General features: G+C 45.9%; 1 protein-coding gene across 6 annotated transcripts in view; it reads right to left on the reverse strand.

Moving 5' to 3' along the window:
- Positions 1-26535, reverse strand: part of PLEKHM3 (pleckstrin homology domain containing M3) — a 386793-nt gene that overhangs the window by 163390 nt on the left and 196868 nt on the right. The window lies entirely within an intron of this gene.

Consider the following 26535-nt stretch of genomic DNA (forward strand, 5'->3'; position numbering starts at 1 on the left):
TCAAATGAATGAACTCTTTGTCCCTAATTGCGGTTTGATATGAAAACAGCCTCTGAAAATATTTTTTATATGTGCAAACCTTGACAGATGGAAATGTAAACAATGCATAAGTATGCACAGAACATCTTGGGTTAGCAAATATAAAATGATCAACAAGATAATTTGCAGTGAAGCCATGCAACACCTTATAACAAATGCATTCAAATTTGTATACCACTCTTGCCTCAACCACAAGCCTGTGCAACCTACAAAAATAAGGTGTTTTATGGTCTAATTTCTTCAGATTAAAAATCAAACAAACAGCAATGTTCTGGATAATACACAATCTATATAGATATATTTTTTTTTATAACCTGCAAAATAAACAATATTGCAATAATCCAAGATACTCAAAATCAAGGACTGCACCAATAATCAATGAGACCATATCACAATTCTATAGCTGTCCAGCAGATAGCTTTGACAAATATCTACAGCTAGATTTTCAAGTCAGTCTGATGTCTAGTTTTGTCTTTTCAACCTTCTGAAGTGAACTACTCCACTTTAAAAAATAAAAATAAAATTGGACATAATTGAGTATCGTACTGTGATAAAATTCCTTTATTTGAATGGAAAATCACCTACTGAAATTAAATCTGAGTTAGACACAGTATTCCCTCATTTTCAACGGTGAAAGTGTGGGCTGCTGAGTTTAAATGTGGCCAGACAAGCACTGTTGATGAAGAACACTCCAGTCATCCAAAACCAGCAACAACTGATGAAATGGTTGATGAAGTTCACCGATGGAAGATCACCGATTGACCCTAAATGAGATAGTGGAGGCTGCCAACTTTTAATCAAAACATGTACACATCATCCTACATGAATATTTAGGCATGAGAAAGTTGAGTGCGCAATGGGTGCCACATTTGCTAACTGTCAACCACAAACAAGTTCAATTGGACATTTTGAAAATAAGTTTTGAGTGTTTTAAGCATGTATGGCACAGTGGTTAGAGCTACAGCATGTGTGGCACAGTGAGGTCATGGATTCAAATCCCACGCTGCTCCTTATGACCTTGGGCAAGTCACTTAATCCCCCATTGCCCCAGGTACGTTATATAGTATGAGCCTACCAGGACACATAGGGGAAAATGCTTGAGTACCTGAATGTAATCCACTTAGGCTATAAGTGGTATATAAATGCTAAAAATAAATAAACTTTTTGTGGTGTTTTGTGGATATGCCTTGGGTTCATCACTATACTCCTGAGACAAAACAACAATCCAAATAATGGACTACAAGAGATGAACCAACTCTAAAGAAAGTAAAGACGGCTCAGTCGGCTGGGAAGCTGATAGCAACCGTCTTTTGGGATTTCCACGGAATAATTTTTAATCACTATCTGGAAAAGGTAAAAACCATTAATGGCAAATACTATGCTACACTATACTACAATGTCTAAGTGCCAAAATCAAGACAAACATCCTCATTTGACCAAGAAGAAAGTTTTCTTCCACCAGGACAATGCACTGGCTCAGACATCAACAATTGCGATGGTGAAAGTGCATGAATTACAGTTCAAATTAATTCACCATCCACCGTACTCTCCGGATTTGGCCCAGTGCAACTTCTTTCTGTTTCCGAACCTGAAAAAAATGGTTGTCTGGGAAGAAATTTTCTTCGGCTTCTGTGGTCATAGATTCTGTAAACAACTATTTATCCAGTTTAGACATTTTATATTTTACTTCAGAAATGAAAGTTCTGGAAAAACCTTGAAGCAAATGTATTGTTTTAAAAAGAGACTATGTTGAAAAATAAATTTCATTTTCTCCAAAAAATATTGTTTTCTTGATTAGGGCAGAAACTTTTCAACTGTTCCTTTGGCACTAGGATGGATCAGTTACTGAGAATGATGCAGTTATATTCATCTGTTTGTAATTACAAGAATCCAAAAATATGTTCTTTAGGTTTCAGGGACACTACCCTGTTAAAGTTATACCTAAGGCATACAAGAAGGTTGTATGCTCCAAGAGAACTGTTACTAACACTATCCCTTTCTTTTATAAAACTGCGATGACAGTTTCTAGCGCAGAGAGCCGCACTGAATGGCCCCTGCTGCTCCTGATGCTCATAGGAACTTTTTATTAGGATGAAAAATTAATGTGATCAAAGAACAGTATGGTGAGGAAAGTAACAATTTCAAAGACAAATTGTGATTCACAATCATTTCAAATTCTGTTCATCATGCAGCTAGCCTGAGTACAATGCCTTGAATGTATTGTCAATATTGTACAACAGAGTTTGTGAATAGCTGTATTGCCTTCCTTTTGAGGATGTCATTGGAGCTTCAAGCACCATAAAAATATGTTCCTCTGAAACCCACACAGTATCTTTTTTAATGGGCCAATAAAAGGATCAAGCTGGGCCATGTGGATACAAAAAGTCAATTAAGGCATCATTGTGTTCTGAGGAGATTTCAGAGATATTTCCAATCCGCCAATAACTGTCATACATGCAAGCAACATTTTGGCTTTAGTGACCATTTTGATGGGCCATTTACATGAGTATGTGCAAGCGGTGGATGTTGTAACCTGAGTTAGCATGGCAAGCTCAACAAGTTTACCTGCACCATGCAATTTCACATCTCTAGCTCATTTGCATTTTATACAATAGGATGTCAAAGATGCCCTTTTTTATCACTGTGAATAATGAAGGCATTCTACTTCTAGCCAAAGCAAGCCCAGGTCAAATATGAAACAAAATGGCTTTTGTAGAAAAAAGATGCTCTTTCAAGTGATATTAAAAATCTTTAAAAAACTGGACGATATACAGTTGAGATATTTGCACCCAAAAATGGCCAAAATTTGTATAAAGCACTAATATAATTTCTTTGTGTAATTATTTATTTGCTTCCAATTGGCTGCAAAGTCTCTTAATGCAAATCCTATGTGCATGTCATGTGCCATGACTGCTGGTAGTTATGACTTGACTCAAAATACAGGTCAAGAACAATGAAGAATCAAAGAAGGCACTAAGGGCTCCTTTTACTAAGCTGCGCTAGCGGTTTTAGTGCACGTGCTACATGCTAACGTCCCCATAGATCTGGCATTAGTTTTTTCCGTGTAGCATGGGGGTTAGCATGCGCTAGTCTTCAGCGCACGCTAAAAACGCCAGCGCAGCTTAGTAAAAGGAGCCCTAAATTTCTTTTATTACATTTTTTGGCCTATTTTGCTGGCTTATATAAAGGGAGGTAAACTAATGTTACATTCCAAACTTTGCACATGAAGTTAGTGCCACGTGTTGTATTAGTTTGCAAAATTTCAATTCTCTTAGAGGCTTTGTTGGGCTGTAGTGACTGGACAAAGCTGCTATTTTGTGTTACGCAGAGCACAGTACTTCGAGAGTGACCAACATTCGATAACCTCTAGGTCTGAAACTAATAGAGATCCAGCTGAAAAATTTTAAATGATTTCATTTAAAACTATAGGGAACATCCACATAAAATTTTATTCAATTTGGAGGTCGAGTGGGGATGATTTTCAATATTGCACCATTTGACATGGAATGACCCCAAGGTGTGCTACTGTTAAGAGGGGTTGTTTTATCACAAGTTGTGCTATTTTAGCATAGGGTCCCATTTTATCCAATGAGACCTTGTGCTAAAATAGCACAACTTATGGTAAAGTAAACCATCTTAACAGTAGCATACATTGATGAATTCTCCCCTTAATTACAGATGCAAAAAAAATCACTATGTCAACATAAACAAATTGTACTGTTATAATTTGACTTATCTGCTGTGATTGACACAGTAGATTATACTTTACTCTTTGTTGTTGAACCATTCTTACAGGGGGAAACAAGATTATTCCTTTTTTTTTTGTTGAATCAATTTTTATTATTATCAAATAACACAGAACAGACCAATAGGTCAGAACCACAGTAACAATGGAAAACAGCAGAAACAAAATAGGAGATCCAACAATCCCACCCACACCACCCCCCCCCCCAAACCCCCTAGTCTGAAACGAGAAAAAGTGAGTGCAGTAGGCTTGGACTCAGATAGCCCACTGCCCAAGACAATAAGGAACACCAACACAGAAAGAAAGAAGGAAGAGAGCAAAGAAGAAGAAGAAAGAAAGAGAAAGAAGCATACCTGGCGCCCCTCAAGGATGGAACACAAGCCCAGGTCTCCGAAAAAGTCACAAGGAATTTAGAATGTCACTTCTAGCCCGTGGTGAGAGTGAAAAAAGGTAAGAATCCCAGATCCGAAGAAAGAGTCGCCTCCGTCGTAAGCTATAAGACGCATCTTTACACTCCAGCAGCAGCAGAGCATGCAAACGGTTCCTCCATTCCCAAAAGGATGGAGAAAGTTCCCCAATCCAGACAGATAGAATTACTTTCTTCCCCAAGACCCCCACCCGTCTCATAAACTGCCGCTGACCCGAATCAGACAAGCGGAAGGCCTCATACTTATCCAGCAAGAGACCAGCGGCAGAAAAAGGTAATGTAGTACCAAAGACGCTCTCCACATATGTTACAACCTGCCGCCAAAAACGTTTGATTTTCACACAAGACCAGAAGGCATGGATAAACGAATGGGGTTGCTGGAGGCACTTAGGGCATAAAGGAGAGTCCGTGTAACCCGAATAATATAACTGACTTTTCGTAAAATAGCCCCGATGAAGAACCCTAAACTGACACTCCCGTAGATCTGCATTAACGGAAACTCCCGGGAGTCTTGCAATCAAGGAAGGGAGATCCAAAGCGTCTCGTGCTATCCCCAGATCCTGGCACCAACGGGCGTGTAGGACAGCTCGATCAGCCGGACCCAATAATCGATGGAGATCCTTATACAGACCCGAAACTGTAAACCCATCCTCCAAATAGGGATCCAGCAGCGCCGCAAATTTGTTCTCAATAGGAAAAACCAAAGCGGCTCGGGGGAGGGATCGAACATAATGTTGAAGTTGCCGAAACGCAAGGAAGTCTCCCACAGAGAAAACACCCGACCGGACCAAAGCATCCCAGGACATTAAAGAACCATCTGCCTGAAGAACATGGGTAAGTAACGTGAAGTCCCGGGATGCCAATTTACGAAAACTAGCAGTCTCCATGCCCGGGCTGAATTGCAGATTCCCCTGAATAGGTAAGTATCTAGTAGTCGAGGGAGTACCCTTCCAGGAGTCCAACACATAAGACCATATGACACGCAGCGAGTGCAACAACAAACTCCCCCGAAGAGCCCCCGGCAAGGCAGAACGGGGCGCGTGCACCAAAGACAAAATATGCCAAGGTGCAAAAAATTCTTTCTCATAACATTTTGGAGTAAAATCCCGACGATCCGAAAGCCACTCCCCCAAAAAACGCATCAAACAGGCAGCATTATATAACCGAAAATGTGGTAGCCCCAGTCCCCCTCCTCCCCACGCGCCGAGCAGATAACGCAGCGCCACCCTTGGTCGCCGTCCCCCCCAACAAAATCTAGAAAGCATAGAATGTAACTTGGTAACATCCCGTTTCAAGAGCCATAAAGGGAGCAACTGCAAAGTATAAAGCCATTTTGGAAAAAGAACCATATTAAACAAATTGATCCTACCCGACAAGGACAGAGGAAGAGGAGACCAACGAGCAAAACACTCAGCCGAAGAACTGAATAAAGAATCAATGTTAACACGATATAACTCGGAAGTACGAGGCGTCAGCAGAATCCCTAAATAACGAAACGAAGAAGAAGCCCATTGAAGGGGAAAGGATCCAGGCCAAGAATCCCGCAAGACCGAGGATGTGGCCAACGCCAGAGATTTATCAAGGTTAAGCTTAAAACCCGAATAGTCTCCATATTCTTGAAAAGTGGCCATCAGATTGGACAGAGACACCACGGGTTCCGAGATATGGACCAGGAGATCGTCCGCAAATGCCGAGATCTTAAATTCGGAAGAACCAATTCGAATACCCGGAATAGCTCCATTAAGCTGAATATCACGGATCAAAGGGTCTAACGACAGAGCAAAAAGCAATGGTGAAAGGGGACAGCCCTGACGCGTGCCACGACATATGGGGAAGGAAGGAGAACAAAGACCATTGGCCCACACAAAAGCTGTAGGAGAGTGATAAAGCACCCGAATCGCATCCTGGAAAAAGCCCGTAATGCCATACCGAGTTAAAACCTCGAATAAAAAATTCCAAGAGACCCGGTCGAAGGCCTTCTCAGCATCGAAGCTGACCAATAGAGAAGAAAGTTGGGTTCTCTCCACGAATTCCAAAGACGCCAATATAGATCTAATGTTTTTCACACTCGTACGCCCCTGCACAAAGCCCACCTGAGGGGAAGCGATCAACTCAGGAAGAACACAAGCCAATCGATTAGCCAAAACCTTGGCGAACAACTTGGCCTCCACATTCAGCAGCGAGATGGGGCGATAAGAAGAAGAGAGGGCTGCATCCTTATGGGGTTTCAATAGCACAACTATTTGAGCCGAAGTGAGAGACTCCGGAAGGGCACCCCGTTGAATAGCTGCTGTGAAGGTATCAGCTAAGACTGGAGCCACCGTAGGAAGTAAGAGTTTATAAAATTCCATCCGGAAACCATCCGGTCCGGGGGCCTTTAACAAGGACCCCTTCTGTATGACGCCTGCCACCTCCTCTGCCGTTACAGGGGCATTAAGTTTAGCTACCGCCCTATCAGACAGGCATGGAAGGGAGAGGCCATCCAAATATGCCGTGCCGTCCATTAAATCAGATTGCTGTGAATAAAGCTTCCTATAATAGTCAAAAAACACTGCATTAATCTCGGCGTCCGTCCGGACCAAACCCCCCCCTGCCGCTCGAAGTTGCAAGATATGTGTACGTCCCGCCGAACGACGGAGCACCTTTGCCAGAAGCGCCCCTCGTTGATTCCCATGGCGAAAGAATTGATATCTATAATAAGCAAGTGACTTGACTGTTCTAGCATGCAACAATTCCTGAAGCTTACACTGGGAAGCTAAGAGCTGGGAACGCAAAGAGGAAGCGTGAGATAGACTATAAAGCCGACGGAGGTTACCAATCCTACGTTCCAACTGCAAAAGCTCCCTATCCCGAGCACGACGTTGATGGCTGGAATAGGCCATAATCTCACCACGGAGGACCGCTTTCGCAGCCTCCCAGAAAAGCGTAGAATCAGCCCGATGGTCCATATTATGTAGTTGATAGTCAGACCATTTCTGAAGCAAGAATTCCTGAAATCTCGAGTCCTGATACAAACGGAGCGGAAATCGCCAACGGAAAGAACCCGGTGGGGAGACATCCAAGTGCAAGAGTAACAATAGCATGGCATGATCGGAAACGTCAAAGGAACCAATCGAGGCCGATTCAATCTGAGAAAACAAAGCGCTAGAGGTCAGCCAGTAATCAATCCGGGATAAGGACGCATGGGCTCTAGATAAATGAGTGTAGTCACGCTCACCTGGGTGAAGCGTCCGCCAAACATCAATAACGTCCAAGGAGGAACAAAGTAAAGAAATACCTTTAGTAGGCTGCATCCGATCCTGGGGAGCAGGAAGTGATTTATCCAGCAAGGGATCATGAACACAATTAAAATCTCCCCCCACGAGCAATGGCACATCCGACTGTTGGCCCAGTAGGCGAATAAGTGAGGAGAAAAATCGAGAGTCATAAGTGTTAGGAGCATACACATTACAAAGAATCAGGGGCCTATGATTAAATAGTACCTTGGCTATGATGTACCTACCACCAGGATCCGTCCATTGCTGTTGAATAACAAAGGGTAGCCCCTTCCGAATCAAAATCAAAACCCCGGCCTTACGATTGCTCGCAGGTGCCCCCAAATGCTGACCCACCCACCAGGTCTGTAGTTTAGCATGCTCCGCTGCTGACAGATGCGTCTCCTGCAGAAAGACCAGATCAGCTCTCTGACGGTTCAGGGCTCTCAAGATCTTATGTCGTTTAATAGGCGAAGTGACACCATTTATATTCCAAGAAATACATCTAAGAGGCTTCATAAGAAAATGGATATAGACAAAAATCAGGCAAAAATCCAGAAAGAAAACCGAGAGCAAGGCCGTCCCAGCCCGCGACCAGCTCCCAGAACCTCAATCTAGACCCGAGCATCCACCAAAGGATAAAAGCCAGCCACAGGGCACCAGGAATACGGAAGGAGAAAAAGAAAAGAAGAAGAAAGAGAAAGAGGAAAGAATAGAAAGAGAACAGAAGAAACCCCCAGCATATCCACCCCCCCACCCCTCCCCCCGCCGCCCCTTCCCCATCCCTCATGTGACCCACTAGTGGTCCTAGGGTCCTGTGGAACAGCTCCCAACTCCCCCTCCCAATAAACCACACCAAGAAGAACCACCCCCCAGCCCCTCACAACAATCCCACCGCCACACATCCAAAATGAAAGCCCCCTGAGTCCTACCCAACCCATACAGAGACCGATCCAAGAACACGTGTGATGTCCAATAACAGGTTGGGCAGCAAAATAAACCACTACAGGGCAGAACAATAGAATGCTCGTAAACAGTATATAGTGGCCTAGCGAGCCTCCATATGTGCCACCCAAACCACCCACCCCGCATGCAATCCTTCCCACCCGTATCCTCTTCATACACACCACTCCCCCAACCGGTCAACAACTGCAAGAAGGACGTACCCCCCCCCCCCTCCAATACAGAACATAGCATCCCCTTCAACACCAACAAGCTCTCCCCCCCCCACCATCCATACAGTCCCTGAAAGAAGAAAAAGAAATGTCCCACAAAAGTCCAGAACAGTCCATCGCCCCAGGCTCCAGAACAAGGCTGTCAGGCCAGCAAAAAGCAGGCACTGCAACGATCAGGCCCCCGCCTGAGCAGGCCAGCAGGTGCGAAGGCCTCCAGGAGATAACAAGCTGAGGCAGTCCCCAGAGCTCTGTGCATCAAACTATTGCAACCTACAACAAAGAACGAACTCCAAAGCAGTCAAGGAGCCGGGTCTGGTGCCTGCATGGAATGTAGGAATCGTAGAGCTTCAGCCGCCACAGTAAAGAAGCGGGTCTGACCAGCATGTCTGATCCGCAAGCGGGCAGGATACAGCAGAGCAAAAGGAACTTTCATCTGGTACAGCTGGGAGCAAATGGGGGTGAATTCCTTCCGTCTGGCTTGCAAAGCAGGAGAATAATCTTGGAAACACAGCACCCTGGAGTTGTCATACATCAGGGGTCCCGAAGTACGAATAGCTCGCAGAATTTCTTGTTTATGGGCTGAGTTCAATAACTTGAGTATGACCGTGCGAGCTCTCGAGCCAGGCTCACCCAGCGGGCCCAAGCGATGCGCGCGTTCAATTCTCAGGGGACCATGCGCTGTGGATAGTGCTAAAGAACGCTGCAGCCAGGTTTCCAGAAAGGAATGGAGCTCACCATCCTTCACAGATTCAGACAGGCCAATCAATCTCAGGTTCCCCCTGCGAGACCGGTTCTCAAGGTCCTCAAGTTTAGCTTCCATGGCGACAAGCTGAGCCCGCATTTGCTGGTGATCCCCTTCACAGTGCTGCACTTGATCTTCCAGAGTGGTGAGACGCTGCTGGTAGGAGGAAAACTCTCCCTGCAACGTTTCCAGCCGAGTGTCCACAGAGTCCAATTTATCCACGATAGGCTGTAGTTTTGAGGTCAGGGATCCCTCCAGCAGCAGCTTCACCTCTGCCACAATCTCGGACACCCACGCGGTCGGCGCCGGGAGCGGCGGTGGAGACTCGCGGTCGGCCATCTTGGCTTCACCCACGCGGCCGCGGTCTCTCTCCCGGCGGGGCAGCCTGCTGGTCATAAAGCCCCGAACTCCTCCAAACACCTCACAAACGCGGCAGCGATGTAATCGCCGAAATGCAGGGGCGAAATCGCGGCGCTCCGGGGTCGAAAAACAGCTGATGGTGGGAACGGGATCGGGAGCTTACCCCACCGACGTCTGCTCAGCAGCTCGACATCACGTGACCCCAAGATTATTCCTTTTATACATTTTGGCAAGTGAACTCGGCCGCAGCGGTAATAGCTCTGATGATCATAGAATTCCTATGAGGATCTGAGCTGTTATCGCTGCAGTGTGCGCTAAATTTGGTGCTCTCCGAGGTTCTTCTCTGTCCCCATTGCTTTTTAATATATATGAGTTCCTGAAGGAATTGGGTGTCATTTTACTTTTATGCTAAAATGACATTTTATAATTGGTGCCTGTTTTGAATGATGCTTTAACTGTCCTGAAAACTCATGATAATACCAGGACTGTTGAGACTTGGTATTCCTCTCATTGTTTAAATTGAAGTGTAACAAGGCAAGTTTTTAATAGTTTAATAATTCCTATGATTCTATTCCTGAGACAGCTTCCCTAATTTCTGATCTTTCTTTTCCAACAAAGTTGACATCTAGAATATTAGGTGTTTTCTTGCATTATTTATGATCTCCAAATTGTGAGATAAATATGAAAAAGCATTTTATAATTTAGTTCAATCTATGATTCTTCCCTACTTAGATTATTTTATTTATTTAAAAATTTCTTGCAACATTGTACAATTATGTGCAAGTCATAAAATAACATTCATAATTAAAAACAGTTTCACAATCATAGAGCAGACAGTAAAACATAAAAGCTGCTGCATATCTTGAAGCAATAGTACAAATTGCATTTAAATGGAATAGCATCACTCAAATAATAATGTTTTAATTAATTTTCTTAAGCTTAATAGAGATGGAGCATTCTTTACTTCAAGCGGCAAGGCGTTCCACATCAACACGCCTTGAACTGCAAACATTGAATGGCGATGACATCCCAGTCTGACCTGTTTCAAAGATGGAACCTCTAAATAGAGTTGCTCATCAGAACGGAACATCCAAATTGGCTGATATGGATTTAAAAGATTACTCATCACTGCTGGCTGTTGAGTGTGTCGCAGTTTGTAAATCAAACAAAGCACTTTAAACTCAAGTGCCAATGTGATTTCATAACAAAAAGGAACTTTGAGTACTTTAAATATTGCTGTTAGGCTAATATTTAAGTTGTACAAATATGAAAGGGAGAATCCTCATTTGATTTGACTACAATGACTTCTGGTTCAGGCATGCACAAAATTCAAACTGGGGGACTTTTTATACAGATGCTTTAAGGGGACTATGCCTGGATATTTGATAAACTATGGGGCTCATAATAAAAAAAAAAAACACGTCTAAAAAGTGGCCTAAATGGGTACTTGGACGATCAAAAAGCCTGATCGTCCAAGTACTCATAATCAAAGCTGGTTCGAGATGTATCTAAAACCAGCTTAGGCCTTTCCCCTGGCTCTAAACGCATAGAGCGAAAAGTGGCATTTTTAGAGGAGGGGAAAGGGCGGGAAGTGGGCCGACCTAGACATAGGTATACAGCAGGTATAACCAAAAGTTTAAGCAGGTTGCCTAGTCGGCACTTATACGTTTTGACTTAGCCCAAGTAAAAACAGGTATAAGTGCCGATAAAGGGGCCGCTGAGCTGATGGTGGCTGGCGCAATCAGCTCAGCGGCCAGGCAACTTACCTACCCCCCACCGCAACCATCGAGGCAAGAGAGATGCCTCAACTCCCCTGCCAACAAGTGCCAACCAACAAGTGAAACCAACAAGTGCCGCCAAATGCGGCACTTGGGATCGCTAAAAGCGGCAGGAGAGATGACTCATCTCTCCTGCAGCAATTCACCCCTCCCCCTGATCTGATCGGGCAAGAGGGAGTCCAAGCCCTCTTGCCCGAGCTGCGCCCCTCCCGCCGATGATGATCGGGCCAGGAGAACCCCAAGCCCTCCTGGCTAGGTAACCCCCCTACCCCCCACCCCTACTAAGATCCGGGCAGGAGGGATCCCAGGCCCTCCTGCCCCAATGCAACCCCTCCACGACTGCCCCCCCGAACCCCCGATCTGCCCGCCGAAAACCTCCCCCCACTCGCCGACCTGCAAGACCCCCCCGCCGACCTCTTGACCCCACCCCACCACTCCCCCCATACCTAAGAAATGTTAGCTGGACAGATGGGTCCCAAGCCCGTCAATCCGGCAGGCTAGCCATCCCTCAAATGGCTGGCCTTAGGGCCTGATTGGCCCAGGCGACTCAAATCCCGCCCACAGGGGAATCGGCCCAGCAGCCTTAGCCCCTCCTGTGGGCAAGACCTCAGGCATATGGGCTAAACTTGCGGGTCGGCGGGAGGTTTTCAGCGGGCCGATCAGGGGTTCGGTCATGGGGGGGGGGTGCATCGGGGTAGGAAGGCCTGGGATCCCTCCTGCCTGGATCTTAGTGTGGGTGAGGGGTAGGAGGGGGTCGCCTGACCAGGAGGGCTTGGGGTCCTTCTGGCCCGATCGTCATCAGCGGGGAGGGGGGGAGGGCGCGGCTTAGGCAAGAGGGCTTGGGTTCTCTCTTGCCCAGATGTTGTTGGGGAAGGTCGCGGCTGGTGGGGCAAGAGGGCTTGGGCTATCTCTTGCCCCAATGTCGGGGAGGGTTGCGGCTGGCGGGGCAAGAGGGTTTGGGCTCCCTCTTGCCCTGATGTTGGGGTGGGTCATGGCTCATGTGGCAAGAGGGCTTGGGCTACCTCTTGCCCCGATGTTGTCGCAGGGGGTGTGTGGATTCTGTAACCGGTGTTGTTTTTGACAGATACCGGTTACAGAATCCAGCTTTTAGGCGAAGGACTGGCTCCTCCTTCGCCTAAAAGCTCTTGTTTTGGGCATTTGGGAGTCAGGCTTTTTTTTAGGTTGATTATATGTTGTTAGTGTAGACGTAGTGGTGGTCTGGGCATTTAAACAGGGGACTTAAGATGTTTTTTTAAAATTATGTCCCTCTATGTGTCTTTTCCTAATTTAAGCAGTTATCCAGTCTAAAGATATGGTACTGTTTAATTTCCCTTCTGTGGCTAGATTATACTATATTATAGGAAGATCTTGAATATCTTCTTTTTCCTTTCAAGTTATCTAAGGAATAATCTACCAAACACAATCAGGATACAGGATTCTTATCTTTTATGTCATTCTTACCTGGAGTACTGAAATGCTCTCTGCACTTCTTAGCCTGTCTCATTACTGCTTCCATCACCATTGATGTGTGGAAGCTCAACTCTAAACTCTAAAGATGCTTAGTCTTTGTACTTGACATTCAACTTCATAAAACCAGCATATACAAAGAATAGGATGTTCCATATATGAAACAACTACACTTCTCCCTCCGTATTTGCGTTTTCGATTATTCACGATTTTTAGAGTGCTGGTTCCTCCCCCCCCCCAATTACATCATCCATGGCCAATTTATAGAACTGCCACCAACACCTATTTTTTTTCTGTGTAAATAAAGGGGTGCAAAGAGGGTAGGGAATAACTTTGCATACTTGGTTTTGGATGCACCTCCTGGGGGCCAGGAGGTACGGAGGGGCACCTCGACCACAGCTCATCTCTGCTGGGACCCTCGGAGGTAAGAGCAGTGGCTTGGTGGGGTGGGAGGGGTTGGAGCGAAGCGACAGGAGTTGGCGGTGTGCTTCTCTCTCTCCCCTGCTCTGTAGGAGGGGTTCATCTCCTCCGGAACCCTCGGGGTGGGAGGGGTTGGAGTGATGCAACGGGAGTTGGCGGTGTGCTTCTCTCTCTCCTCTGCTAAGTAGATGGGGCCAGCGTTAAGGAGAGATCCAGGCAGGCGGGAGGAGGCAAATAACTTTCTCATATATTATTCATGGTTTTATCATATTCTCAAGGGTTTTTAACAGAAAACCGTAAACAACATATGAGAAAGTTATTTGTGGTTTTTCTGTATTCACAGGTCAGTTCATCCCCAATCACTGCGAATACGGAGAGAGAAGTGTAATCCTTTAGCAGACCACCACCATAACCCTAAATGCCTATAGGTATTTTTGAAGGACAAAAACATCTGCCATAGATTCATCTCTTGCTGCAATGGTAAAGAACTTCCTTTACTGCCATTTATAGAAATTTAAAGTAAAATATATGTTCAAACCGAAAGCCATGTCTAGCTAGAGGAGGGAAGAGATCAGAAGGGATTTTAGTAGAGCAGCCTTCTGCATCCTCTGGTGAGGTGGGATGGATATCCAATGTAATTTAAAAGGCATCCAATTGAGAAAAGTCAGATCCAGGACAGGAGGTGATAAGAAATATGGTTCTGGCTCTGAGTTTGAGAGTCAGTGGAGTATCTATATTTTTTGAATGAAGCAGTATTTTATTTGGGATCCTAGTATTACACATTAAGCAAGTCCTTGTAATATCCCTCGAAAATTTTTGCAGGAAAGTATGGGAAAATTTTTATTCTCCTATGTGTCTTTCCTTACTGCATTATTGACAGTCTTGAAGGAGGAGCTACTGCACTGGATGTCTTACAACTCAGTTCTTGCATTTTATCTCTACCTGCTGGTAGATGGACATAACCCACAGTGAGAAATAATGGATTCCCAACGGAACCCTTAGGAGAGATACATGGTGAAACAGAATCTAATTTATTTTTCTCTCTTGCAAGAAAGGGTGCTTTACATACAGAGCAACAGAACCAAAAGAAGGGAGGTCCAACCTCGACTGCAGTGAAAAAACCAGCCAGGAACAAACATACCAAAACTGCAGATATGTACAACGATGTAGGCAAATTTTATTGTGACAAGCAAACTATATATTAAAACCTTTTTACCAAACAGGGGACCCAACACGGTCCGTGTTTCAGACAACCTTCATCAGGGGTCCATGGTAGATAAAGGAAAAAACATATGTCACAACAAATATTGAAAAAGATAATATAAAACCAAACAGATGATGTGTCACGCCGAGAGTCTCTGCAAATAGTAAAAATCGCTAAAGTGAGGCACACAAACAGAGCAGGCACACAAAGCTGACTGTGGTTATGCATTATATAGTTTATTCTTACATTTCTGGTCTCTCCTGTCTATGTACCCATTGGTTAGGGAACTGGTAGTTCACAACCTATCAAATGCAACTTGCTGTACTTCCATTTTCTACACCCCTGTTTATTTCTCCCCTTACTCTCATTCTGTCATTCCCCTAAGCGACCCCCAACTTATTTACTTCTATCCATATAAGGTTTATCTCCATGCCCCTTCCTTCCATCTACATGCTGAGTTTTGCAATAAGTTTGTCTATTATTCTGTAATGCTGAGACAGCACAGTTACTTACCGTAACAGGTGTTATCCAGGAGCAGCAGGCAGCTATTCTCACATATGAGTGACGTCATCCATGCAGCCCCAATGCGGACAGCTTCGCAAGCAGACTTGCTTATAGAACTTTAGAAAGTTTGCAACTGCCGCACTGCATGTGCGTCTGCCTTCCCACCCAGTGCAGGGCACGTGTCTCCTCAGTTCAGATAGCTAGCAGAGAAGCCAACCAGGGGAAATGGGTAGGTTGTGAGAATAGCTGCCTGCTGTCCCTGGATAACACCTGTTACAGTAAGTAACTGTGCTTTATGCCAGGACAAGCAGGTAGCCTATTCTCACATATGGGTGACCTCCAAGCTAACCAGAATGGGATGGTGGGAGTGTTGGCAACTTAGAAAAATAAATTTTGTAATACTGCTTGGCCGAAATGGCCATCCCATCTGGAGAAAGCATCCAGACAATAATGAGAAGTGAATGTATGAACCGAGGACCAAGTGGCAGCTTTGCAGATTTCCTCAATAGGAGTAGATCTGAGGAAAGCTAGTGATGCCACCATGGCTCTGACTTTGTGGGCTGTGACTCGACTCTGTAGATGCAGTCCAGCCTGAGCATAGCAGAAAGAGATGCAAGCAGCTAACTATTGGAGATGGTGCGCTTGGAAATCGGATGTCCCAACTTGTTTGGATCGAAGGAGACAAAAAGTTGAGGAGCAGATCTATGTGGTTGAGTGCATTGCAAGTAGAAAGCCAAAGCACGCTTACAGTCCAGAGTATGAAGAGCTGATTCTCCAGGGTGAGAATGAGGCTTTGGAAAAAACACTGGAAGTACAATGGATTGATTGAGATTAAATTCCGAGACTACTTTAGGTAAGAATTTAGGATGAATACAGAGGACCACTTTGTCATGATGGAATACTGTAAAAGGTGGATCCGCTACTAAAGCTTGAAGCTCACTGACTCTGCAAGCAGATGTGAGAGCAATGAGAAAAACCACTTTCCAAGTGAGATATTTGAGATGAGCCGACACCATTGGTTCAAAAGGAGGCTTCATCAATTGAGCAAGAACAACACTGAGATCCCAAACCACTGGAGGAGGTTTGAGAGGTGGTTTGACATTGAAAAGACCTTTCATAAATCTGGAAACCACAGGATGAACAGATAGGGGTTTCCCTTCGATAGGCTGATGAAAAGCAGCAATTGCACTGAGTTGAACTCGAATGGATGTGGATTTGAGGCCCGATTGTGATAAGTGGAACAGGTAATCCAAAACTGAAGACAAGGAGGTAGATTACGGCTCCTTGTGATGAATGGTGCACCAAGCAGAAAATCTAGTCCATTTCTGGTGGTAACATTGCCTAGTGGTAGGCTTCCTGGAAGCCTATAGAATGTCCTGTACAGATTGAGAAAACTGTAAAGAGGCAGTTAAGTTGAGAAGTACCAAGCTGTCAGGTGTAGAGACTGCAGGTTGGGATGAAGGAGAGACCCCAGCCTCTGTGTAAGCAGAGAGGGAAATATTGGTAGAAGTAGAGGCTCCCTGGTGCTGAGTTGAAGTAGAAGGAAGTACAAGGGTTGTCTGGGCCACCGAGGAGCTATGAGAATTATGGTGGCATGATCTTGTTTGAGTTTAACAAGAGTCTTGAGAATCAGAGGAAATGGAGGGAATGCATAGAGAAACTAATTCATCCATTCCAGAAGGAAAGCCTCAAGGCGAAGAGGAGAGTATATCCTGGAGCAGAATTGAGGCAGTTTGTTGTTATGGGGAAATGCAAAGAGATCTATCTGAGGGATTCCCCACTGAGAAAAAATGTGATGGAGAGGCGAGGAATTGAGTGTCCATTCGTGAGGTTGCAGAAGATGACTCAATTTGTCTGCCAGACAGTTTTTCTCTCCTTGAATGTAGACTGCTTTCAGAAAAGTGTTGTGATGGATTGCCCAGTTCGACACCTTTTGAGCTTACTGACAAAGAGGGAGAGATCATAGAAACATAGAAGATGACGGCAGATAAGGGCCATAGCCCATCAGGTCTGCCCACTCTACTGACCCACCCCCAAGTCTACTATCCTAGGGATCCCATTCCTGGTGACAGGTTCCCTTGGCTTAACCCTCTAAGGGATCCCACATGGGCATCCCATTTGCTCTTAAATTCTTGCACGCTGTTTGCCTTGATCACCTGCACCAAGAGCTCGTTCCAAGGATCAACCACTCTCTCAGTGAAGAAATATTTCCTGGTGTCGCCATGAAATTTCCCGCCCCTGAGTTTGAGCGGATGCCCTCTTGTGGCTGAGGGTCCTTTGAGCAAGAGAATCTCTTCTTCCATCTCGATACGGCCGATAATATACTTAAACGTCTCGATCATGTCTCCTCTCTCCCTACGTTCCTCGAGTGAGTACAGCCGCAAATTTTTCAGCCTTTCCTCGTACGATAGATCCTTGAGCCCCGAGACCATCCTGGTGGCCATCCGTTGCACCGACTCTACTCTCAGCACATCATTTCGGTAGTGTGGCCTCCAGAATTGCACACAGTATTCCAAATGAGGTCTCACCATGGTTCTGTATAATGGCATTATGACTTCAGGCTTCCGGCTGATGAAACTCCTGCGGATGCAACCTAACTTGCCTTAGATAAAGCCTTCTCCATGTCTGCGCTGATGATCACTCCCAAGTCTCGTTCTGTTGAAGTTCTAACTAAGGTCTCACCATTCAAGGTGTAAGTTCTGCACGGATTTCTGCTGCCGAGGTGCATGATCTTGCATTTCTTAGCGTTGAAGCCCAGCTACCAGGTCGAGGACCAAAGCTCCAACAAATGTAGGTCCTTTGTCATACTATCGGGTGAATTGCCGTCTCTCACTATATTGCATAGTTTGGCGTCGTCAGCAAATAACGTTATCTTACCTTGAAGCCCCTGAGTTAGGTCCCCTATGATTATGTTGAAAAGGAGCGAGCCCAAGACTGAGCCCTGCGGTACTCCACAGGTCACCTCTGATGTTTTAGAGAGGGTACCGTTAACTACCACCCTCTGAAGTCTGCCACTCAACCAGTCATTGACCCATGTAGTTAGTGTTTCTCCCAGCCCCATTGATTTCATCTTGCTCAACAGCCTGCGATGCGGGACACTATCATAAGCTTTGCTGAAGTCTAGGTATACGACGTCCACGGATTCTCCCAAGTCTAGCTGTTTTGTTACCCAGTCAAAGAAGCTGATGAGATTGGATTGGCAGGACCTACCCTTGGTGAATCCATGTTGACTGGGATCCCGTAGATTCTCCTCATCCAAGATTGCGTCTAATTTACGTTTGATTAGTGTTTCCATGAGTTTGCATACTATTGATGTGAGACTCACTGGTCTGTAGTTTGCAGCCTCTGCCCTGCAACCCTTTTTGTGCAGTGGAACGACGTTAGCTGTTTTCCAGTCTATGGGGACTCTCCCCAAACTCAGGGAGAGATTGAAGAGTCCTGATAGCGGTTCTGCCAGGACATCACACAGCTCACTGAGCACCCTGGGGTGTAGATTGTCCGGTCCCATGGCTTTGTTCACCTTGAGTCTTGCCAGTTCGTAGTAGACATCGCCAGGTGTGAACTCAAAATTCATAAACGGGTCTTCCACGCTGGGCCTTGCCTGCAACTGCGGACCGTGCCCCGGTGCCTCGCAGGTGAAGACCGAGCAGAAGTATTCATTAGGTAGTTCTGCTTTATCGGAATCTGATTCTGCGCAGTTCCCATCTGGTTTTCTAAGGCGTACTATCCCGTCTGTGTTCTTTTTTCTATCACTAATATACTTGAAGAAGGATTTGTCCCCTTTCTTCATGTTCTTTGCCAGAGTCTGTTCCACTCAAAGTTTGGCCTCCCTGACTGCCGTTTTGACCGCTGCAGACCTCGCCCTATGTTCTAGTTTAGCTTCCCTAGTCTCCGTTCGTTTGTAGGAAATAAATGCTTTTTTCTTCTCCTTGACGAGGTGCGAGATTTCTGCGGAGTACCATTTGGGTTTGTTGTTTCTTCACCGTTTGTGTATTGATTTAATGTAGAGGCGTGTCGCTTCATGTATGGTAGATTTCAGGGATGACCACATAGCTTCCACATCATCGGTCGTAGCTTGGTTCTGCAGTGTCCGGTGGACGAAATCTCCCATGCGTTCGAAGTCAGTGCCTCGGAAGTTGAGTACTTTTGTTTTCATGTTTGATCTAGGAAAACCTTTCCTGAGGTAGAACCACACCATGTTGTGGTCGCTGGAGGCTAGAATATCTTCTACCGAGACCTTCGAGACGCTATCCCCATTGGCGAGTACCAGGTCCAGGATCGCCTGGGCCCTAGTGGGTTCCAATACCATTTGTTTGAGTCGGGCTCCCTTTATGGATGTTAACAGTCTCCTGCTGCCGCTGGTTGTTGCTGAGTATGAGTTCCAATCTGCGTCAGGCATGTTGAAGTCCCCTAGTAGAACAGCGTCTCCCCGTAGAGTGATATTCTCTACGTCTTCAATTAATTCGGAGTCTTTGTCTTCCAGTTGTCTTGGAGGTCTATATACTACACCAAGATACAGGCATTTTTCCCTGCCTCTGGCCAGGTTCACCCAGAGGGATTCCCCGGTGTACTTGACATCTGTTATTCTGGTAGTTTTGATGTCTTCTTTAATGTATAGTGCCACCCCTCCCCCTGACTTTCCTTCTCTGTCCTGACGAAATAAGTTGTATCCCGGTATAGCCATATCCCACCCACGAGAGTCTGTGAACCAAGTTTCGGATATTGCCACCACGTCAAGGTCGGCATTCATTATTTCAGTCTCTAATTCTAGAATCTTATTGCCTAAACTGTGTGCATTAACATACATAGCCCTCCATACCCCGTGATTGCTAAGTCCCTGTGGGGAGTTTCCCACCTGGGGTAGTGTGACTCCTAGAGAATTGTTTGCAATGGGGGCACTTACTTTGGACTTAGAATCGGAGTTTCGACTCACCTCGTCAGGATCGTTCCTTACTGCACTTATATCTGAGTGGGTACCCTCCCCCGACTTACCTAGTTTAAAGCCCTACGAAGCAGGCGGGCTAGTCGGTGTCCAAAGACGTGCTTACCCCTGCTGGTCAGATGGAGTATATACCGCGTATCAACAAGGGATCCAAGAGGAAAAAGAACAAAGTACTGGCGTGGCTCACTGTAGAGGTGAAGGAAGCGATCAGAGACAAGAAAATTTTGTTAAAAGAATGGAAAAGGTTAAAGACAGATGAAAACTGAAATAAACACAAACATCAACGCAGGTGCCATAAGGCACTAAAAGGGGCCAAAAGAGACTACGAGGAAAAAATAGCCAAGGAGGCGAAAATCTTCAAGCCGTTCTTTCAATATATTAAGGGGAAACGACCCGTGAAGGAAGCGGTGGGACCATTGGATGTTCATGGAATAAAGGGAGTGCTAAAAGAGGACAAAGCAATCGCTGACAAACTGAACACATTTTTTGTGTCTGTATTTAATGAAGAGGATATACATAGCATACCAGAACCCATCAGGCTATATGCTGGAAACGAAGACGGGAAACTGGCAGGGTTGACGATCAGTCTAGAGGAGGTATGTAGGCAGATTGATAGGCTCAAGAGTGATAAATCCCCAGTACTGGATGGCATCCATCCACAGGTCATCAAGGAATTGAAAGGGACTATAGCTGGACTGCTTCAACTAATAGCCAATCTGTCGATCAAATCAGGAAAGATTCCAGAAGACTAGAAGGTGGCGAATGTTACGCCGATCTTCAAGAAAGGTTCGAGGGGAGATCTGGGAAATTACAGACTGGTGAGTCTGACCTTGGCACCGGAAAAGATGGTAGAGGCGCTGATAAAGGACCGCATCATTGATCACCTTGACGGACATGGGCTGATGAGGGCCAGTCAGCACGGTTTCAGCAAAGGCAGATTGTGTTTGACGAACTTGCTGCACTTCTTTGAGGGAGTAAACAGGCAGATAGACAAGGGCGACCCGATCGACATTGTATATCTGGATTTTCAGAAGGTGTTTGACAAGGTTCCACATGAACGACTACTTCGGAAAATTGCATGCCATGGAATCAAGGGTGAAATACTCACATGGATTAAAAACTGGCTGGAGCATAGGAAACAGAGAGTGGGGGTAAATGGACAATACTTGGACTGTAGAGTGCCACCAGTGGGGTGCCGCAGGTCTCAGTGCTTGGACCCGTGCTCTTCAACATCTTTATAAATGATCTGGACATTGGTAAGATGAGTGAGGTGATTAAATTTGCAGACAATACAAAGTTATTCAGAGTAATGAAGATACATGGGGATTGCGAAGATCTGCAACGTGACATAATCAAGCTCGAGAAATGGGCATCGACATGGCAAATGAGGTTCAACGTGGATAAGAGTAAAGTGATGCATGTCGGTAACAAAAATCTCATGCACGAATACAGAATGTCTGGGGCAGTACTTGAAGAGACCTCCCAGGAAAGACTTGGGAGTTCTGATTGACAAGTCGATGAAGCCGTCTGCGCAATGTACGGTGAACAGAATGCTAGAAATGATAAAGGGGATCACAAACAGATCGGAGAAGGTTATCATGCTGCTGTATCGGGCCATGGTGCGCCCTCACCTTGAGTACTGCGTCCAGCACTGGTCGCCGTACATGAAGGATATAGTACTACTCGAAAGGGTCCAGAGAAGAGTGACTAAAATGGTTAAAGGGCTGGAGGAGTTGCTGTACAGTGAGAGATTGGAGAAACTGGGCCTCTTCTCCCTTGAAAAGAGGAGACTGAGAGGGGAAATGATCGAAACATTCAAGATACTGAAGGAAATAGACTTAGTAGATAAAGACAGATTGTTCACCCTCTCCAAGGTAGGGAGAACAAGAGGGCACTCCCTAAAGCTGAAAGGGGATAGATTCTGTACAAACGTAAGGAAGTTCTTTTTTACCCAGAGAGTGGTAGACAACTGGAACGCTCTTCCAGAGTCTGTTATGGGGGAAAACACTCTCCAGGGATTCAAGACAAAGTTGGACAAGTTCCTGCTAAACTGGAACGTATGCAGGTGAGGCGGACTCGTTTAGAGTACTGGTCTTTGACCTAAGGGCCGCCGTTTGAGCAGGCTCTGGGCACGATGGACCACTGGTCTGACCCAGCAGCAGCAATTCTTATGTTCTTATGTGAAGAAGATGCTGAAAAGCTTTGAGAGCATTGAAGATTGCTCTGAGTTCCAACAGATCCATGCTGGACCAAAGGCCTTGAGTACGGAGACTGTCAAGATGAGCCTCCCAAGCGTAGGTCGAGGAATCCATCATGAGGACCTTCTGATGAGGGGGCATTTGAAACAGTAAACCTCTGGAGAGATTGGAAGAGAGCATCCACAAGTGGAGAGACTGTCTCAACGAAGGCTGAACCCACTGAGATGCTAGGGTCCACTGAGGAATTCTGAGGTGAAGTCTGGCAAAAGGAGAACCATCATGTGTCTCGCTGACTATGTAGTGAGGGATGACACTTTGTGACAAAGGTGAATGAGAGCATCCTGATGCTGCTGAGGAAGGAATGCTCTGAGTTGGACAGTGTCCAAGACAGCTCCAATGAACTGTAAAGTCTGAGAGGGCTGTAGCTAGGTCTTGGGAAAGTTGATTTTGAACCCCAAACTTTGTAGGAACCACGTAGTCCTTTGGGTCGCTACAATAACCCCTTGAGATGTTGAATCCTTGATGAGCCAGTCATCCAGGTACAGGAACACCTGTAGACCATGGTTCCGCAGAGCTGCTGCTGCTGCTACTACTACTAGGCACTTGGTGAACACTCTTGGAGATGAAGCCAGGCCGAAAGGTAGCACTCTATTGAAAATGCAGATTTACCACCCGAAATTTGAGTAACTAGCAAGTGGCTGGATGAATGGGAATGCGAGTGTAAGCCTCTTTAAGATCTAGAGAACATAACCAATTGTTCTGATCTAGAAGGGGGGTATAATGATGCCAGAGACAGCATCCGAAATTTCTCTCTGACAAGAAATTTGTTGAGGGCTCTGAGATCCAAAATAGGTCGCAGATCGCCCGTCTTCTTCGGAACTAGGAAGTATCTGGAATAAAAACCCCTGCTCTGCTGGTCCGGAGGAACCTCCTCGATGGCACGGAGCAGAACTTGAGCTTCCTGAAGAAGAAGGGCAGTCTGGGATGAATTGGAAGGATATTCTGTTGGAAGCAGATCTGGAGGAATCTGGATGAAATGAAGAGAGCATCCTTCCTTGATGATGGACAGCACCCAGAGGTCTGATGTAATGATCTACCAGTGTTGGTAAAAATGATGGAGACAACCTCCAATGGGAAGGGGAGAGGACAGAGGCAGAACGATTGAGGTTATGCTCTGTATTAGATGGTCAAAAAGGCTAGGAGTCTAAGAACCAAAATGGGAGAGCTAGAAGTTATAGCCAGTAAGGAGGACCTAGACATAATTGGAGTCACAGAAACATGGTGGTCCGAAGACAACAAATGGGATGTGGTCCTACCAGGGTACAAACTCTATAGGAGGGACAGGACACACAAGAAGGGTGGAGGAATAGCACTATATATAAAGGACTCCATTCCTTCAACCAGGATGGAAACAACAGTAGGGGCGGACGGCTTGGAATCACTATGGGTTAAGCTGACAGGAGGAAATGGAGCAGACATAAAATTGGGACTGTACTATCGTCCACCAGGACAACCGGAAGCAAACGACCAGGACCTGGAGACTGAATTGAGGCAGGTATGCAAAAGCGGAAGTGTGGTGGTGATGGGGGATTTCAACTACCCTGGAATAGACTGGAGCATTGGACACTCAAACTGCAAGAGAGAAACAAAATTCTTGGAGGCGGTGAGGGACTATTTCATGGAACAGCTGGTCACGGAATCAACACGAGGAGATGCCACTCTTGACCTAATCCTCAACGGGCTAGGGGGACCCGCAAAGGAGGTGGTAGTACTAGCGCCACTAGGAAACAGCGATCACAACATGATCCAGTGCAAGCTAGAAATAGGAACATCAAAGGTGAAAAGAACCACAACGACAGCACTCAATTTCAGAAAAGGGAATTACGAGGCCATGAGGAAAAAGGTGGGAAAGAAGCTCAGCAACAGCTCAGGGAAGATGGAGATCGTTGAGGAAGCCTGGGCCCTACTCAAGGGCACGGTGCATGAAGCACAAAACCTGTACGTCCCCAGGTTTAGGAAAGGGTGCAAAAAGAATCAAACCAAAAACCCGGTGTGGATGACAAATGCAGTGAAAAAGGCGATAAGTGACAAGAAAACATCATTCAGAAAATGGAAAAAGGACCAAACAAAGGACAACCAGAAGGAGCACAAAAGGCACCAAAAAGACTGTCACCGAGTGGTTAGGAAAGCAAAAAGAGAATATGAGGAGAGACTGGCGGGGGAAGCAAGAAACTTCAAACCATTCTTCAGGTATGTGAAGGGAAAACAACCAGCCAGGGAGCAAGTGGGACCATTAGACGATGGAGACATGAAGGGAGTGATAAAGGAGGAAAAAGAGATAGCTGACAGGTTAAACAAGTTCTTCTCGTCAGTCTTCACGAGAGAGGACACATCCAATATCCCAGAACCCGAGGAGATCACAAACGAAGACCATGATGAAAAACTGGTCCAACTAGAGGTAAGCAAAGAGGATGTCCTCAGACAGATAGACAGACTGAAGAGCGACAAATCACCAGGCCTGGACAGCATCCACCCAAGGGTACTAAAAGAACTGAGAAACGAAATAGCGGAAACACTTCGCCATATATGTAACCTATCCTTAAAAACTGGGGAGATCCCAGAGGACTGGAAAATAGCAAATGTCACGCCCATCTTTAAGAAGGGATCAAGGGATGACCCAGGAAACTACAGGCCAGTGAGCTTGACCTCAGTTCCGGGAAAGATGATGGAAGCACTGGTTAAGGACACAATCTGCGAACACATAGAAAACAATGGACAACGAAGGCGAGCCAGCACGGCTTCTGCAAAGGAAGGTTGTGCCTCACGAACTTGCTGTACTTCTTTGAGGGAATAAACAGCCAGATGGATAAAGGGGAATCCATAGACATCATTTACCTTGATTTCCAAAAAGCCTTCGACAAGGTACCTCACGAACGACTGCTTAAGAAGCTGTGGTGCCACGGGGTGCAGGGGGATGTCCACCGATGGATCAAACACTGGCTGGCAGGCAGGAAACAGAGAGTTGGAGTAAAGGGCCCATTACTCAGATTGGCAATGGGTCACGAGTGGAGTTCCACAGGGGTCGGTGCTGGGACCGCTCCTGTTCAATATATTTATTAACGACCTGGAGACGGGGACGAAATGTGAGGTTGTTAAATTTGCTGATGACACCAAACTCTGCAGCAGAGTTAGAACCACGGAAGACTGTGAAGACTTGCAAAGGGACCTAACGAGACTGGAAGAGTGGGCAAAAAAGTGACAAATGAGTTTTAACATAGAGAAATGCAAGGTCATGCATGTAGGGAAAAAGAACCCGATGTTCAGCTACAAAATGGGGGGATCATTGCTAGGGGTGAGCAACCTTGAAAGGGACCTGGGGGTGATGGTGGACACAACACTGAAAGCATCAGCACAGTGTGCGACAGCCTCAAAGAAAGCGAACAGAATGCTGGGTATCATTAAAAAGGGTATCACAACCAGGACGAAGGAAGTCATCATGCCGCTGTATCGTGCAATGGTGCGTCCACATCTGGAGTACTATGTCCAGTACTGGTCGCCGTACCTCAAGAAGGACATAGCAGTACTTGAGGGGGTCCAGAAAAGAGCGACTAAACTGATAAAAGGTATGGAAAACTTTTCATACGCTGACAGGTTGAAAATGCTGGGGCTGTTCTCCCTAGAAAAGCGGAGACTTAGAGGAGACATGATAGAAACCTTCAAAATCCTGAGGGGCATAGAGAAGGTAGACAGGGACAGATTCTTCAGACTGTGGGGAACCACAAGTACAAGGGGTCACTCGGAGAAACTGAGAGGGAACAGGTTTAGAACACATGCTAGGAAGTTCTTTTTTACCCAGAGGGTGGTTGACACATGGAACGCGCTTCCGGAGGTTATGATAGGCCAGAGCACATTACAGGGGTTCAAGGAAGGTTTAGATAGGTTCCTAAAGGAGAAGGGGATTGAAGGGTATAGATAGAAGTAGAGGTAGGTTATAGAAATGGTCAGGAACCACTTCACAGGTCATAGACCTGATGGGCCACCGCGGGAGCGGACCGCTGGGCGTGATGGACCTCTGGTCTAACCCAGTGGAGGCAACTTCTTATGTTCTTATGTGCAGCAGTAGGCTGAGGTTTCTGCTGCCTCTGTGGCTGTAGTGGTTGTTTCTTAGGAGGCGCTCTTTTCTAAGGAGCTGCTCTCTGTGTAAAATGCCTCCTGGTAAGAGGGAAGAGATCTGAAGCCTTTAGAGGTAGAAGGCTTAGGACGAGTGATAGTTTATAGTT

Source organism: Geotrypetes seraphini, chromosome 5 (assembly GCF_902459505.1).
Source record: "Geotrypetes seraphini chromosome 5, aGeoSer1.1, whole genome shotgun sequence".
Taxonomy (NCBI): Eukaryota; Metazoa; Chordata; class Amphibia; order Gymnophiona; family Dermophiidae; genus Geotrypetes; species Geotrypetes seraphini.